This window comes from Dasypus novemcinctus, chromosome 29 (assembly GCF_030445035.2).
Source record: "Dasypus novemcinctus isolate mDasNov1 chromosome 29, mDasNov1.1.hap2, whole genome shotgun sequence".
Classification (NCBI taxonomy): domain Eukaryota; kingdom Metazoa; phylum Chordata; class Mammalia; order Cingulata; family Dasypodidae; genus Dasypus; species Dasypus novemcinctus.
In genome coordinates this window covers 39,754,452-39,770,222 of record NC_080701.1, presented here as the reverse complement: position 1 = coordinate 39,770,222, position 15,771 = coordinate 39,754,452, and positions in this window count along the sequence as shown.

Genomic DNA, 15,771 nt, shown 5'->3' with positions numbered 1-15,771 from the left:
CCACCACAACTACAGTTCTGGTAAATATAACAGGAGAGGCGTGTGGATAAAGATCACATCTGAGTCCAGCTCCATCACACAGAAACACAAACTCCAAAATAGGGCCAATTGAGATGGCACTGAACTCCATCTGCCATGACCATAGAACCTGTGGGTCTCTGTAGCCCTCAGAAGAACCAATACCTGGGGTTGTATCTACTTTATCTGTCTCTGGGACTCTGCTCAGATGTGCATAACGACAACCCCTCTGATAACCTCCCAGCTCTTTTTGGAGACTCATAGCCATATAAACTCATTTGTCCTTTCCATTTCCCCCTTTTATTCAGGTCAAAAAGCATTTTTAACTCCTGATATTACATGTAGACTGAGATATTCTGCTGGTCCAAGTTGACACTTTTATTAAAGGTCATTTTCTAGTTACATCAATTAAATTCCAAGATGAAGAAGCTAGCCAAGTGAATAAATGAATAAACTCAAGAAGATAAAATGATGACCAGACAGCAACAAAAATCTACAGACCATACCATTAATCAGGGAAACATGGCCCAGTCCAATGAACAAATTAAAAAATAAGGGAGAAAAGTGGAAAACCGAACAAATAATTAAAGCTCTCAAAACATGTATCATGGACCAATTCAATGAAGTGAAGGAAGAGATTCAGTATATTAAGGAAACACTTGCAGAGCATACAGAAGAAATTGTAATCATGCACAAAAAGATAATGGAATGATGGGGATGAATAGCACAATCCAAGAAATAAAAAAAAAATACACTCTCAGCAAATAATAGTGGATTTGAAGAGGCAGAGGAAAGAATTGATCATGTGGAACACAGTACTTCTGAAATCAAACATATAGTAAAATTGATTGATAAAAAGAAAAAATCCAGCAGGGACTTAGGGACTAAATCAAAGCTACAATGAGATAAAATCTTACTCACATATGACTGGCAGCTATCAAAAAAACAGAAGATTACAAGTGCTGGAGAGGATGTGGAGGAATGGGAGCACTCATCCACTGCTGGTGGGAAGGCAGGTGGATCCAGCCATTCTGGAGGACAGATTGGTGGTTCTCAAAAAGTTAGCTATAGATTTTCCTTATGACCCAGCAATTCCACTGCTGAGTATATACCCAGAAGAACTGAAGATAAGGATACAAACCAATATATGCATATCAATGTTTGTAGCAACATTATTCACTATTGCCAAAGCATGGAATCAACCCAAAAGCCCATCAGCAGATGAATGGATAAATAAAATGTGGAATATACATACAATGGAATACTACTCAACTGTAAGAAGGAATACAGTACAAGCACATGTGATAACATGGACTAATCTTGAGGACCTTATGTTGAATGAAGCAAGCCAGATATTGAAGGTCAAATACTATGTGAACTCATTGATATGAAACCAGAAAACTAAGCTGCCTCAGAGAGCTAGAGACTGGAAGATAGGCTTAAAGGAATTTGTGGGGGAGAGGAAGGTTGCAAGCTGATGCTTACATGAGTGAAGTCTATGATAAGTTGGATGTAAGTATTTGTAACAGGGAAAGGACAAGATGAGGACATGGGAATACCTTTGGGGCTTGAGGGGGGCTAGGGTTGGGTGGAAGGGTCAGATGGCCCAAGGAATTTGGGGGAGGTCTGAGGGGAACAGTTGAATGTGGGAGGATGTCAGGTATATGTTTGAAGCTATAATGTTGAGAAAACTCTTTAGAAAATTTAATAAGGGAGGATTATGTGTTTAAGGTGCTAAAGGGGGGCATCTCATACAGAGACAAGCTTCTAGGGAGTGAGTGCTCATTTTGTCATAGTGTGTTATATCATTGGGTGGAGACCCATACAATGAGTGTGAAAGTGTACCCACAACCTGGGGAGACCTGATATTCCAAAATAGAGGGAATTGTGTCTCTCAAGAGAATTGGTGGCTCCCAATTAGGACAATCTAGTATGCCAAGCCCTCATCATTGTTGTAGTATCTGTAAATCTGGTCCCTCAAGTAGTGAAAATTGATTGTCACTATTGTCCCTGAGGGGAGGGAGAGAGAGCTATAGAATAGATGGAAGCACAGCAACTTGGGGGCAATGGAAGTGCTCCACAAGATCATGCAATGATGGATATAAGACACGTTAACTTACACCAAATGTGTATAAAAGTCTATAAAAGGGAACTGGCAAGATGGTGGCTGAGTGAGCACACTTGAGATTCTCTCCTGCAAAGAAGTGGCTGGGCAGCATTGGAAATTCTTCAGGACCAGGCTGTTTCGGGATTTTTCAGGACAGGAGATGTCTGGACATCGATTTGGTGGGAAGGTAACAGAGAAAATTCATGTATAAGATATAATTGAGACTATTACACGGAGGTGGGAACTGTGTGTGGGACACTCCCTCCTGCAGTGGGCAGAGCCGTGGCAACAGTGCTGGGGTGGCAATTTCTGGAGGCTCTGCAGTACTGGGGAATTCATAAACCCTGAGCAGGCTATTGGGGGGTTAATAGGACAGGAGGCTTTCGCAGACCAATTTGGGGAGTCAAACGGGAGTTATTTTTGTGAAGCGGGGAATTTTTTATTGTGGACACAAATAATAGCGCTTCTGCCTAGAGCCCCGCCCCCCAAAGGCCGGCTGCCGATCTGAAGCAGACTTAAATTTACACTATAAAGAGACATCACCAGGAGACAAAACAGAGTGGGAGATGTCTGAAAGCCAATTAGGGGAATATTTTGCGGAATATTTTGCGAAGCATGGGAATTTCAGTTTCGGACTCTGTTATCGGCATTTCCAGCTGGAGCCCCACCCCCAGGCCTGGCTATGGATCTGCATCATGAAATTGGCTGCAGTGTAGAGGCACCCACAGGTGGCTGTTCTGAGGGCTTACAGGGTGGGACGTGTCCTGAAGTCAAATTGGTGATGCAGCCACAGAATAGACCCAGTGAGTGAGTGATTTGATGGGTTCAGACACATAGGTTAGAGTTTGCGGAAGTGACCTCTCCCATAGGGTGGGCACACAGCTGTGGGGATCCCTGAAGTCTGTGTTGTACTGCGGTGCTCCCAGGCTCCCTGTTAACCAGATTTGAGGGTGCCAGGTCTGAGTCCCCTAAACCCTGGTGGCCCACACCCCAGAGACTTGCACCTCTTGAGTCTTCAATATCTCAGACTTTTGATCCCTGAATCCATCATGCCCTGAGGTCCATCTGAGGTCCTTGAAAGTCCTAGCCCTCAACGTTTGCAATTTTTCTTTTTTGTTTTGTTTTGTTTTGTTGTGTTTTTATTTTTATTTTATTCATTTCATTTTTTTTATTTTTTAATGTCCTGATTGCTAACATTGCATTATCTCCTGGTCTTTTATACCAGCATATGCCCCAAAGTCTTTTTTTTTCTTTCAGTTATTTAGGGGGGTTCTTTTGATGTTGCTGTTGTGGTTGTTCTACATCTTTTTTTTCTTTTCCACACTTGTTCCCCTCCCTTTACCCATCCCCTTTTTCTTTCTTCCTTTCTTCTCTCTTTTTTTTTTCTCTCTCTTGTCCCTCATTTTCTTGTTATTTTAGTTTATCTTAATTATATAATAGGTGCTGCAGGGAACAACTCACATTTGCTGGGTTTCCTCATCCTCCGCTGCCTCATTTCTTTCTGAATTGATTTTGGCTACCTACACTATCCCCTTTCCCCTACATCTTGATATCCTCCATCATCTACTGCCTCTCCTATATTCCACCTTCCTTTCTTTGATTCCCAAAGTGTCTAACTCTTAATTTCTCATACCTTTGTTTTGTCTTCTGTCTTTTATCCACTCTTGAAACTATTGCCTTTCTTTTCTCTTTCCCTCTCTCACAAAAACACTAGCTTTTTAATTCATACCATATTCCTCCCATATTCGGTCAACTACCTCATTATAGGTACTCTACCTACTGCTATAACTCTACACAACTTACATGAATCTAATATCCATCCTCCCAGATCTCATATTGTTGCTCTGTTAACATATATCACCAATACTACTTTACACATTTTCCTTTCTTACACAATTGCCTTTCCCTGGCCCTAATACTTTCCTTTAAAGTGAACTCAACCAGCAATAAGAAATTAGAATAAGAACAACAAAGTGACAAAGAGAAGATATAACACTTACTCAAAGACAACAGCTAATTAATCCCCAAGACTAGACAAAGAAGCTAAGGAACTGATGAAACTCGTCAAGATAAAATGATGAAAAGACAGCAACAAAAATCTACAAACCAAACCAGTAATCAGGAAAACATGGTTGAATCCAATGAACAAACTAAAAACCAGGAAGGGCAGCAGAACTTTGCACAAGCAATTAAAGATCTCAGAATATTTATCACCAACAACTTTAATGAAGTAAAGGAAGAGGTTAACAACATGAAGACAACACTTGGAGGGGAAATTGCAGACATATGCAAAAAGATAACAGATATGATGGGAATGAACACCACAGTTCAAGAAATCAAAAATACACTTGCAGCAAATATCAGCAGATTAGAAGAGGCAGAGCAGAGAATAAGTGATGTGGAAGACAGAACATCGGAAATCAAACAGATAGTAGAATTGGTCAATAAAAAGATAGAAAAAATCCAGCTAGGACTTAGGGACTTGAAAGACAATGCAAAACGCTCAAACATACCTATTATAGGCATCCCAGAAGGAAAAGAGAAGGGAAAGGGGTCAGAAGGAGTGTTGCAGGAAATAATGGCTGAAAACTTCCCAAATCTACTGAAAGAGACAGACGTACATATACAAGAAGCACAGTGCACCACAATCTCATAAACCCCAACAGGCCCAGCCCAAGACATATACTTGTCAAATTATCCAATGCTCAAGACAAAGAGAAAATTCTAAAAGCAGCAAGAGAAAAGAAAACCATCACATACAAGGGAAGCTCCATAAGATTAAGTGCTGATTTCTCATCTGAAACCATGGAGGCAAGAAGGCAGTGGTATGATATAATCAAGGTACTAAAGGAAAAATATTTCCAACCAAGAATACTCTATCCAGCTAAACTAGCATTCAAAAATGATGGAGAGTTCAAAATATTTGCAGATAAACAGAAACTGAAAGAGTATGCCAATAAGAAACCTCCCCTTCAAGAAATTCTAAAGGGAGTTCTGCAGGAAGAAAGGAAAAAACAGGATAGGCAGAGTTGGAGGAGAGTATAAGAGCAACAAAAAAGACAAAAAGAGAAGGGAAAAACAAACAAACAAAATATGACAAACACAAGTCCAATCAAAATATGGCTAACATAAATAATTCATTGAAAGTAATAACACTGAATGTCAACAGATTAAACTCACCTATCAAAAGATTCAGACTGGGACATTGGATAAGGAAATATGACCCATCTATATGCTGTCTACAAGAGACACATCTTAGACTCAGAGACTCATGGAGGCTGAAAGGGAATGGTTGGAAAACAATCTTACAAGCAAAACAATAACCAAAAAAAGGCAGGAGTAGCTATATTAATATCAGACTAAATAGACTTTAAATGCAAAACAATTGTGAGAGACAAAGAAGGATACCACATTTTAGTGAAAGGGACAATCTGTCAAGAAGATCAAACAATCATAAATATTTATGCCCCTAACAAGGGTGCCTCTAAATACGTGAGGCAAACGCTGGAAAAACTAAGTGAAAGAATAGATGCATCTACGATTACAGTGGGGGATTTTAATACACCACTATCAACTCTGGACAGAACATCTCAAAAGAGAATCACTAAAGAAACAAAACATTTGAACAGTGTATTAGAGGAGCTGGATCTAATAGACATATATAGATCATTACACCCGAACACAGCAGGATATACATTTTTCTCAAGTGCACATGGATCATTCTCCAAGATAGACCATATGCTAGGCCACAAAGAAAGGCTTAATGAATTCAGAAAGATCGAAATCATACAAAATAATATCTCTGACCAGAGTGGAGTGAAGCTGGAAATTTGCAAGGGTCAGAGGCCCAGATTTCACACCATAATTTGGAAATTAAACAGCACACTCTTAGAAAAAAAGTGGGTCAAAGAGGAAATCTCAAAAGAAATCAATGACTACCTTGAAACAAATGATAATGATAACACAACATACCAAAATTTATGGGATGGAGCAAAAGCAGTACTGAGAGGGAAATTCATAGCCATAAATTCATATATCAAAAAATAAGAAAGAGCATAGATTTAAGAACTAACTGCACATTTGGAGTAATTAGAAAAAAACAACAAAGTAATCCAACAGGAAGAAGAAGGAAGGAAATAACAAAGAGAAGAGCAGAACTAAATGAAATAGAAAATAAGAAAGCACTTGAAAAGATAAACAAGACCAAGAGCTGGTTTTTTGAGATCAATAAAATTGATAAACCTTTAGGGAGACTAACAAAGAAAAAAAGAGAGAAGATGCAAATACACAAAATAAGAAATGAGAAAGGAGATATCACCAATGACCCAACAGAAATAAAGACTATCATAAGATGATAATTTGAAAATCTATATTCCAACAAAAATGACAATTCAGAGGAAATGGACAAATTCCTAGAAACACATAAGTGTAGCTGGGCGAGAGGGTTTCATCCTCACTCAGGCCCAAGAGTCGGGGGGGCTTGCTCCTGCCAATCAGTCGGCAGGGGGTGCCCCGAGAGGGAGCACCGGTTCTCCAGGCGTAGGGAATGCGCGGTTGGGGAAAAACCACGGAGACTGCTTGAGCGCAAGAACAGGTCTGCTTTATTGCGGAAGTACACTTGGTTATATAGGGTTGGGTAGAGGGAGGAGTGTGATGAAGGGAGGGCTGGCTACGGGGTGGCTGTGGATAGGCTGAAGCTGATCGACAGACCTGAGGTAAGCAGTTACTGGGGAAGAGGGCAGATTGTAGGTTGGCAATATGGGCGGGACTGGCGGGAAGGGCGGCGGGGGCTGAAAGGGGAGGAGGGGTGGAGAGAGGCGGTAACACATAAGCAGCCTATATTGACAAAAGAAGAAATTGATGATCTCAACAAACCAAACACAAGTAAAGAGATAGTATCAGTCATTAAAAACCTCCCAACTAAGAAGAGCCCAGGGCTAGACGGCTTCACAGGTGAATTCTACAAAACATTCTGGAAAGAACTAACACCAATCCTGCTGAAACTATTCAAAAAAATTGAAACAGAAGGAACATTGCCTAACTCATTCTATGATGCTAACATTATCCTAGTACCAAAGCAAAACAAAGACACCACAAGAAAGGAAAAATACAGACCAATTTCTCTAATGAACCTAGAAGCAAAAATACTTAACAAAATACTTGCTAATCATACTCAACAACACATTAAATGAATTATACACCACGACCAAGAAGGATTCATTCCAGGTATGCACGGATGGTTCAACATAAGAAAATCAATCAATGTAATACACCATATAAACAAATTGAAGGAACAAAATCATATGATTATATCTATAGATGCAGAAAAAGCATTTGACAAAATACAACACACTTTCTTGATAAAACACTCCAAAAGATTGGAATACAAGGAAATTTTTTGAACATGATAAAGAGTATATATATCAAAAGTCTACAGCCAACATTGTTTACAATGAAGAAGTCCTAAAATCCTCCCCTCTAAACTCAGGAACAAGACAAGGATGCCCACTGTCTCCCCTTCTATTTAACATTGTCTTAGAAGTACTTGCTCGGGCACTGAGGCAAGAACCAGGTATAAAAGGCATTCAAATTGGAAAGGAAGAAGTCAAAATTTCATTATTTACAGATGACATGATCCTATACATAGAAAACCCTGAGAGGTCTACAACAAAGCTTCTGGAACTCATAAATGAGTTTAGTAATGTCGCAGGTTATAAGATCAATGGGGAAAATTCAGTAGCATTTCTACACACAAATAATGAGCAAGCTCAGGAGGAAATCAAGAAACAAATACCATTCACAATAGTAAATTAAAAAAATCAAGTGTTTAGGAATAAATTTTATTAAGATGTAAAAAACTTATTCACTGAGAACTATACAAGACTGTTCAAGGAAATCAAAGAAGACCTAAATAAATGGAAGACTATTCCCTGTTCATGGATAGGAAGACTAAATATAATTAAGGTGTCTATCCTACCAAAACTGAACTACACATTCAATGCAATCCAAATTAAAATCAACACAGCTTTCTTTATGGAACTAGATTAACTATGAAATTTATTTGGAAAGGAAAGAGGCCCTGTATAGCCAAAGACATATTGAAAAAGAAAAACGAAATTGGAGGAATCACACTACCTGACTTCAAAACATACTACAAAGCTACAGTAGTGAAAACAGCAGGGTATTGGCATAAGGAGAGACATGCAGACCAATGGAATCGAATGGAATCTTCTACATATGGAAGAATGAAAGAGGATTACCATCTCACACCATATACAAAGATCAACTCAAGATGGATCAAAGACCTAAATATAAGAGCCAAGACAATAAAGACCTTGGAAAGCAGTGTAGGGACACATCTACAAGGCCTTGTAATAGAAAATGGCTTCATGAATATCACACAAAAAGGACGAGCAGCAAAAGAACAAATAGGTAAACAGGACTTCCTCAAAATTAAAGCCTTCTGCACCTCAAAGGAGTTTGTCAAGAAAGTAAAAAGGGAACCCACACAATGGGAGAAAATATTTGGGAACCATATATCTGATAAGAGACTTATAACTTGCATATATAAAGAGCTCCTATATCTTGAAAATAAAAATATAAACAACCCATTTAAAAAATGGGAAAAAGATTTCAACAGACACTTCTCTAAAGAAGAAATACAAATGGCTAAAAAGCACATGAAAAAATGCTCCAAATATCTAGCTATCAAGGAAATGGAATGATATACAATCTCATACAATGAGATACCATCTTACTCCCATAAGATTGGCAGCTATGAAAAAAAGAGAATACAAATGCTGGAGAGGATGTGAAGAAATGGGAACACTCATCCACTGCTGGTGGGAATTCAAAAGGATCCAACCATTCTGGAGGACAGTTTGGCGGTTTCTCAAAAAGCTAAACATAGATTTGCCATATGATGCAGCAATACCGCTGCTGGGTATATACCCAGCAGAATTGAAAACAAGGACACAAACTGATATATGCACACCACTGTTCATAGCAGCATTGTTCACTATCACCAAAAGTTGGAATCAACCCAAATGCCCATCAACAGATGAGTGGCTCAATAAAATGTGGTATATACATACAATGCAATACTACTCAGCTTTAAGAACAAATAAACTACAAACACACGTGATAACTGGATGAATCTTGAGAATCTTATGCTGATTGAAGCAACCCAGGCATTGAAGGACAAATACTACATGATCTCAATGATATGAAATAAGCAAGCTGCCTCAGAGAGCTAGAGACTGGAACATAGGTTTACAGGAAATCTGGGGTTGGAGGAAGGATGTGAGCTGACGTCTGCAGGGGTGGAATTTATGATGAGCTGGTGGTAAGTATGAGCATAAAGAAGAGATAAAATGGGGGCAAGGGGTTGCCATTGGGTGGGGCTTTGCAGGTTTGAGGGGGGCTGGGGATGGGCGGATGGGTAATATTGCCCACAAAATTGGGGGGAGGGAGGGGCAGAGTGTCAGGTGTTGGTTGAGAGTAAAATGCTGAGAAAATCGTATCAAAATATAATTAAGAGGGTTACCTATTTAGGATGCTCGGAGGGGATGGTCTGATGTGGGACGGACTCATGGGGAGTGTCTGAGTGCTCATTTTGCCAGGGTGGGTTGTACCATTGGGTAGAGACCCAAGTAGTGAGAGTGGGGGTGAACCCACATCTTGGGGAGGACTAATGCCATCAAATAGAGAGAACTGTATCTCTCGAGAGAAAGGGTGGCTCCCAGGGCATTAGGCCAGTTGAGAAAGTCAGGCCCTGAACACTGTTGCAAGTATCTCTGGATGTGGCTCCTTGGGAAATGGAGATTGGCTGTTGCTGTGGACCCCAAGGGGAGGGGAAAATGGATATTGAATGGATGGAACCAAGGTAAATGTGGGTGCAAGAGAGGAGTTTCACGAGAGTACACAAGGATGGATATAAAACATGTAATATTACACCAATAACATATCGGGGACGACAGACTAATAATGTAAAACATAATGTAAAACATAGGATAACTAAAAAATTTAGAAAACTGTATAACCTAAAGTATGGACCACAATGTAAGCCCAGATGTCACCTTGTTTGAAAGCTATTGTCTCAGAGCCTGTACATCAGTTTCAGTAAATATGATACGAATAAGTTAAAAGATTATCGCTGTGGAAGGGAAAAGGTTTTATGGTGGATGTGTGGGAGTACTGTATATTGTATATATGTATTACTGTGATCTAGGGCTCTTGTGAAGAGAAGCTCAATAATTAGGAAAAAAGAAAAGAAAAAGATAGGAAGTAGAATTTTTCCAAATCAATATGTATTCTATATCTAACCTTTAAACTCATTGCTATATTCCATTTTACTAGTAAGGGAACCTGACATTATATTGGGCTTCACTCTTCAGGAAGTTTTGGATCACAGAATGGTTCAAAAATGGCAGCAGAGGAATACTGGTATGGGATGTTATTGACAGGCAATATATGTTTGACAGGGAGTTATACAGGGCATGTGTCCAGGGTGCATGGAAATGTTTGGATATACTCATAGTGGAAACCATTAAAAACAACAGCTGGGGGAGTACTGGGTTACTGGGTTACTTGGATATACTCATAGTGGAAACAATTAAAAACAACAGCTGGGGGGGATTCTGTTGTGGTCCCTAGGGGAGCAGCAGCAGTCCCCCAGGTGCAACGGTAAGGACCAGGAAGGAATGAGGGTCCAACAGTGAACCCCTGATACTAATGACTATGCTTGTGAGCCTATACACCTGAAATAAGAACAAGGCCTAGAGCAGCACTGTGCCTAAGTGTTCCCTCCTGACAGCCTCCATGTTACTCAAATGTGACCAGTCTCCAAGCCAAACTCAGCATGTAAATGCAATGCCTTCCCCTCACCATGGGACATGACATCCAGGGATGAGCCTCCCTGGCACCAAGGGATCACTACCAAGTACCAGCTGATGACGTAACTAGAAAATGTCCTTAAATTAAAGGTTCAACGTGGACCAGCAGAATATCCCTGTCTACATATAATAACAGGAGTTAAAAATGCTGTTTGACCTAAAGTAAGGGGGAAATGAAAAAGACAAATGAGTTCATATGGCTATGAGTTTCTAAAAAAAAGAGTCCGGAGGCTGTCAGAAAGATTGCCCTTATGCACACCCGAGCAGAGTCTCAGAGACAGATAAAGAAGATACAACCCCAGATATTTGTCCTTTTGAGGGTGAAAGAGACCCACAGGTTCTATCATCATGACAGATGGGGTTCACTGCCATTCCAGTTGGCCCTTCTTTGGTGCTGGTGTTTCTGTGTGATGGAGCTGGACTCAGATGGGATCTCTTTTTACAAGACTTTCATGCTACTTTACTGGAATTGTAGTTGGTGCTGGTGTTTAAGATAAATCTAGGGGATTTGAATCTCTGGACTGACAATATGATAGCCAGGCCCTGACCTCAACAGACTACAGCTCCTACACTCTGATTTATTGGACTTACTCCACTCAGCTAACATGGAGTTGAAGAATGTCAACCACCACACCATGGAGCCTAGAGTGCCTACAACTGAAAGCAGGAGGATTGCATCCAATATCTATGTGGAATCTAAACCCCTCTTGATATAGATGTGAAATGGACGCAACCAAGCCAGGGTCCACAGGAAGGAGGAATACGCTAAGGATCAGAGTGGACTTAATGATATTCTATTCATGAACTATTCTGGTTAATAATCGAGAAAATGTTGCATTGATGTGGAAAAAGTGGGTATGGTGCCTGCTGGGTGTGGGGAATGGGAGGAAGAGAAGAGATGTGGAGGCATTCTCGGGACTTGGAGTTGTCCTGGGTGGTGTCCCAGGGACAATTGCCGGATGTTGTATGTCGTCCCTTGGTCCACTGGATGGAAGGTGGGAAAGTGTGGGCTATGGTGTGGGACACAGCACATGGGGTGCAGCGATGCCCGAAGATGTACTCATCAGATGCAATGGATGTGACATGATGATGGGGGAGAGTGTTACTGTGGGGGGAGTGGTGGGGTGGGGGTGGTGGTGGTGAATGGGGACCTCATATTTTTCTTTTTAATGTAATATCTTTTTAAAAGTTGAATAAATTTAGAATTTGGGAAAAAAAAGTCTGTAAGCTAAAATGTAAACTCTAATGTAAAATATAAGGAAGCTAAAAATTTAGAAATTTGTACAGTCTAAAATAAAAACCATAATGTAACCCAAAATGAAACCATGTTTGGTAGCTATGTTTCAAAATCTGTACCTCAGCTGCAGCAAATATAACATGAACATGTATAAAGATCATTGCTGGGGAAAGGGGAAAAAGGTTTGATGTTGGATATATGGGAGTTCCCTGTATTGTGTATGTGAATTACTGTGATTTAAAATTTTTTGAAGACAAAATTAAACATTAAGGGAAAAAAAGAAAGGTTGTAGATACTGAGGAAAAAATGAAAGAAAGTACCTTGCCACTGTACATACAGGGCAATACCTATTACAATGATGAAAGGCAAAATGTTTGAAACAAAGCTTTATAATATTTTTCATTTTATTAATACACCAATTTATTTTTACTTTAGTTTAATATTTCTAAATTATTATGTATTCTATTTGTAAACTTTTAAACCCATCACTATGTTTAAATTTTCTATTAATTGAATTAATTGAATTTGGCAATATATTAGACTTCATTGTTGAAGAAGGTTTGGATGACAGAGAGGTTCAACTATGGCAGGAGAGGAACACTGGTGTGGGGTGTTATTGATGGGGATCACATGAGTTGGGGGAGTTCTCCAGGGCATGTATATAGGGGACATAAAAATGTTCTGATATATTCTGGGGTTAAAGTTACAAACTCCAATTGAGGGAGTGCTGAGTTCCTACCTGGGGGAGCTCTTTCACATTCCCCAATGGAACAACAATAATCTCCCAAGTGGAATGGCAAAGACCAACAAGGAAGGATCACCCAATAATGAGCCCTTGTTACTGATGATTATGTTTATGAGCCTGTGTGCCTGAAATATGATCTAGGCCTAGAGCTGCTGGGTGCCTAAGAGTTACCCCCTGAAAGCCTCCATGTTGCTTAAATGTGGCCACTCTCTAAGTCAAACTCAGCATATAAATGCATTACCTTACCCCCAGAATGGGCATGAATCCCAGGGATGAGCCTTCCTAGTGCCGAGGGATTACTACTAATCACTAACTGGTATTGCAACTAGAAAGAGACCTTGAATAAAAGGGTCAACACTGACCAGCAGAATATCTCAGCCTACTTGTTGGATCAAGTGTTAAAAACTGCTTTTTGACCTAGAATAAAAGTGGTAAATGGCAAAGACAAATGAGTTTAAATGTCTAAGAGTCTTCCAAAAAGAGCCGGGAGGTCATCAGAGGTGTCATGCTTATGAACACATCAACAGAACCCCAGAGAAAGCCAAAGTGAATACAACCCGAGATTCTGGTTCTCCTGAAGGTTATGGGGATCCACAGGGTATATGGTCATGACAGATGGATTTGGAGTTCTATGCCATGTCAGAGGGCCCTACTCTGGAATTTGTGCTCCTGAGTGTGATGTAGCTAGACTCAGATGTGACCTTCCTACACATGCCTCTTCTGTCACTTTTACCAAACCTGTGGCTAGTGCTAGGGAGAGGGCATACACTGAGGATGTGAATCTCTGGACTGCCCATGTGCTATCTGGGCCCTGAGCCTCAGCAGAGTTGCAACTCCTACTCTCTGGTTCATTGGACTTACCCAGGTCAGCTATCAGGGAGGTGAAGATGGTGAACCACCACACCAGGGAATTAAGAATGCCAACAACTGCAAGCAGAGGAATTGCATCCATCATCCATGTGGAATCTAAGCCCTCTCTTGATCTAGAGGTGGAGTGGGACATCACCACCCCAGGGGCCACAGGATGGAGGAATAAAATATGGATTAGAGTGGACTTAATAATATTCTAGTATAAAACTATTGTGATTAGTAATAGAAGAAATTGTAGTATTCAGGTGGAGAAAGTGGCCACAGTAGTTGCTGAGGGCTGGGAAAGGGTAGAAGAGATGTAATGTGGGGTCATTTTTGGCACTTGGAGTTGTCCTAAATGATATTGCAGGGTCAGTTGCTGGACTTTTTATATCCTGCCATAACCCACTGAATATACTGCGGTAGAGTGTGAACTACAGGGTAAATTATTATCTATGTGATGCAACCATGCTCCAAAATGTGTTTACCGAGTGCGATGAGTGTGCCACAATGATGAAGGAGGTTGTTGGTGTGGGAGAACTGTTGTGGGGGGTTGGGGTAATGGGAACCTCTTGTATTTTTTAATGTAACTTCTTTGTGATGTATTTATTTTCAAAAAATACAATTTACAGAAATAATGGTTTGAAGGGTGCAGAGTGAGGTATATGGGAAGCTTTTATGTTTTTTTGTTTTTTATGTTTTTTAATGTAATGGTCTTTGTGATCTATTAACTTTAATTTAAAAACCGTAAAAAATTAATAAATAAAAAAGACTTCAGCATCAAACTCCAACATCAAAACTCCAGCATTAAAAACCTCAACATCAAAATGCTCCAACTCTGTCCTTTGCCATGCCAATGCCCTACTGACATGGCCCAATCAAAGCACTAATCATAATTTTATCATGCCTAGGTACAGACCAGTTTACAAACATAATCCAATATCTATTTGTGGAATTCATAACTGTATCAAACTGTTACAGCTAGTGAAGTTGAACATTTTTTCATGTGTTTTTTCACCATTTGTGTTTCTTCTTTGGATAATTGTCTTTTCAGGTCTTTTGCCTTTTTTTAATCGGGTAGTTTGCCTTTCTAATACTGAATTTTAGCATCTCTTTGTATATTTGTATATCATGGATATTAAACCCTTATTGGATATGTGATTTCCAAATATTTTCTCCCATTAAGTGCATTGCTTTTTCAACCTTTTGGCAAAGTTCTTTGAGATGCAAAATTGCTTAATTTTGAAGAGGACCCATTTATCTATTTTTTTTCTTTTGTTGCTCATGCTTTGGTTGTAAGGTTTAAGAAACTGTTGCTACCACAAAACCTTGAAGATGTTTTCCTTCATTTTCACCTAGGAGTTTATGGTTATCAATTTTATATTTAGGTCCATGATCCATTTTGAGTTAATTTTTGTATAAGATGTGTGATAGGGGTCTTCTTTCTTTCTTTTGATTACAGATAGTTCTCCCAGAACCGTTTATTGATAGACTGTTCTGACTCAGCTGGGAGGGCTTGACAGCCTTTTCAAAAATCACTTGACTGTAGATGTGAGGGTGATCCATGAGTTCTCAGTTTGGTTCCATTGGTCAATCTGTCTGTCTTTATGCCAGTTCCATGCTTTTTTTTTACCATTGTAGGTATGTAAAATGTTTTAAAGTTGGAAAATGAGAATCTTTGAACTTCATTATTATTTTTTTAAAAGACATTTCTGGCTATTCAGGGCCCCTTATCCTTCTAAATAAATTTGATAGTTGGTTTTTTCTATTTCTGCAAACAAGTCTGTTAGGATTTTTATTGGGATTGCATTGAATCTGTAAATATGTTTGGGAAGAATTGACATCATAATATTTAGTCTTCCAGTCCATGAACATGGAAATCTCCATTTAAGTTTTCTTCAGTACCTTTAAGCAATGTTTT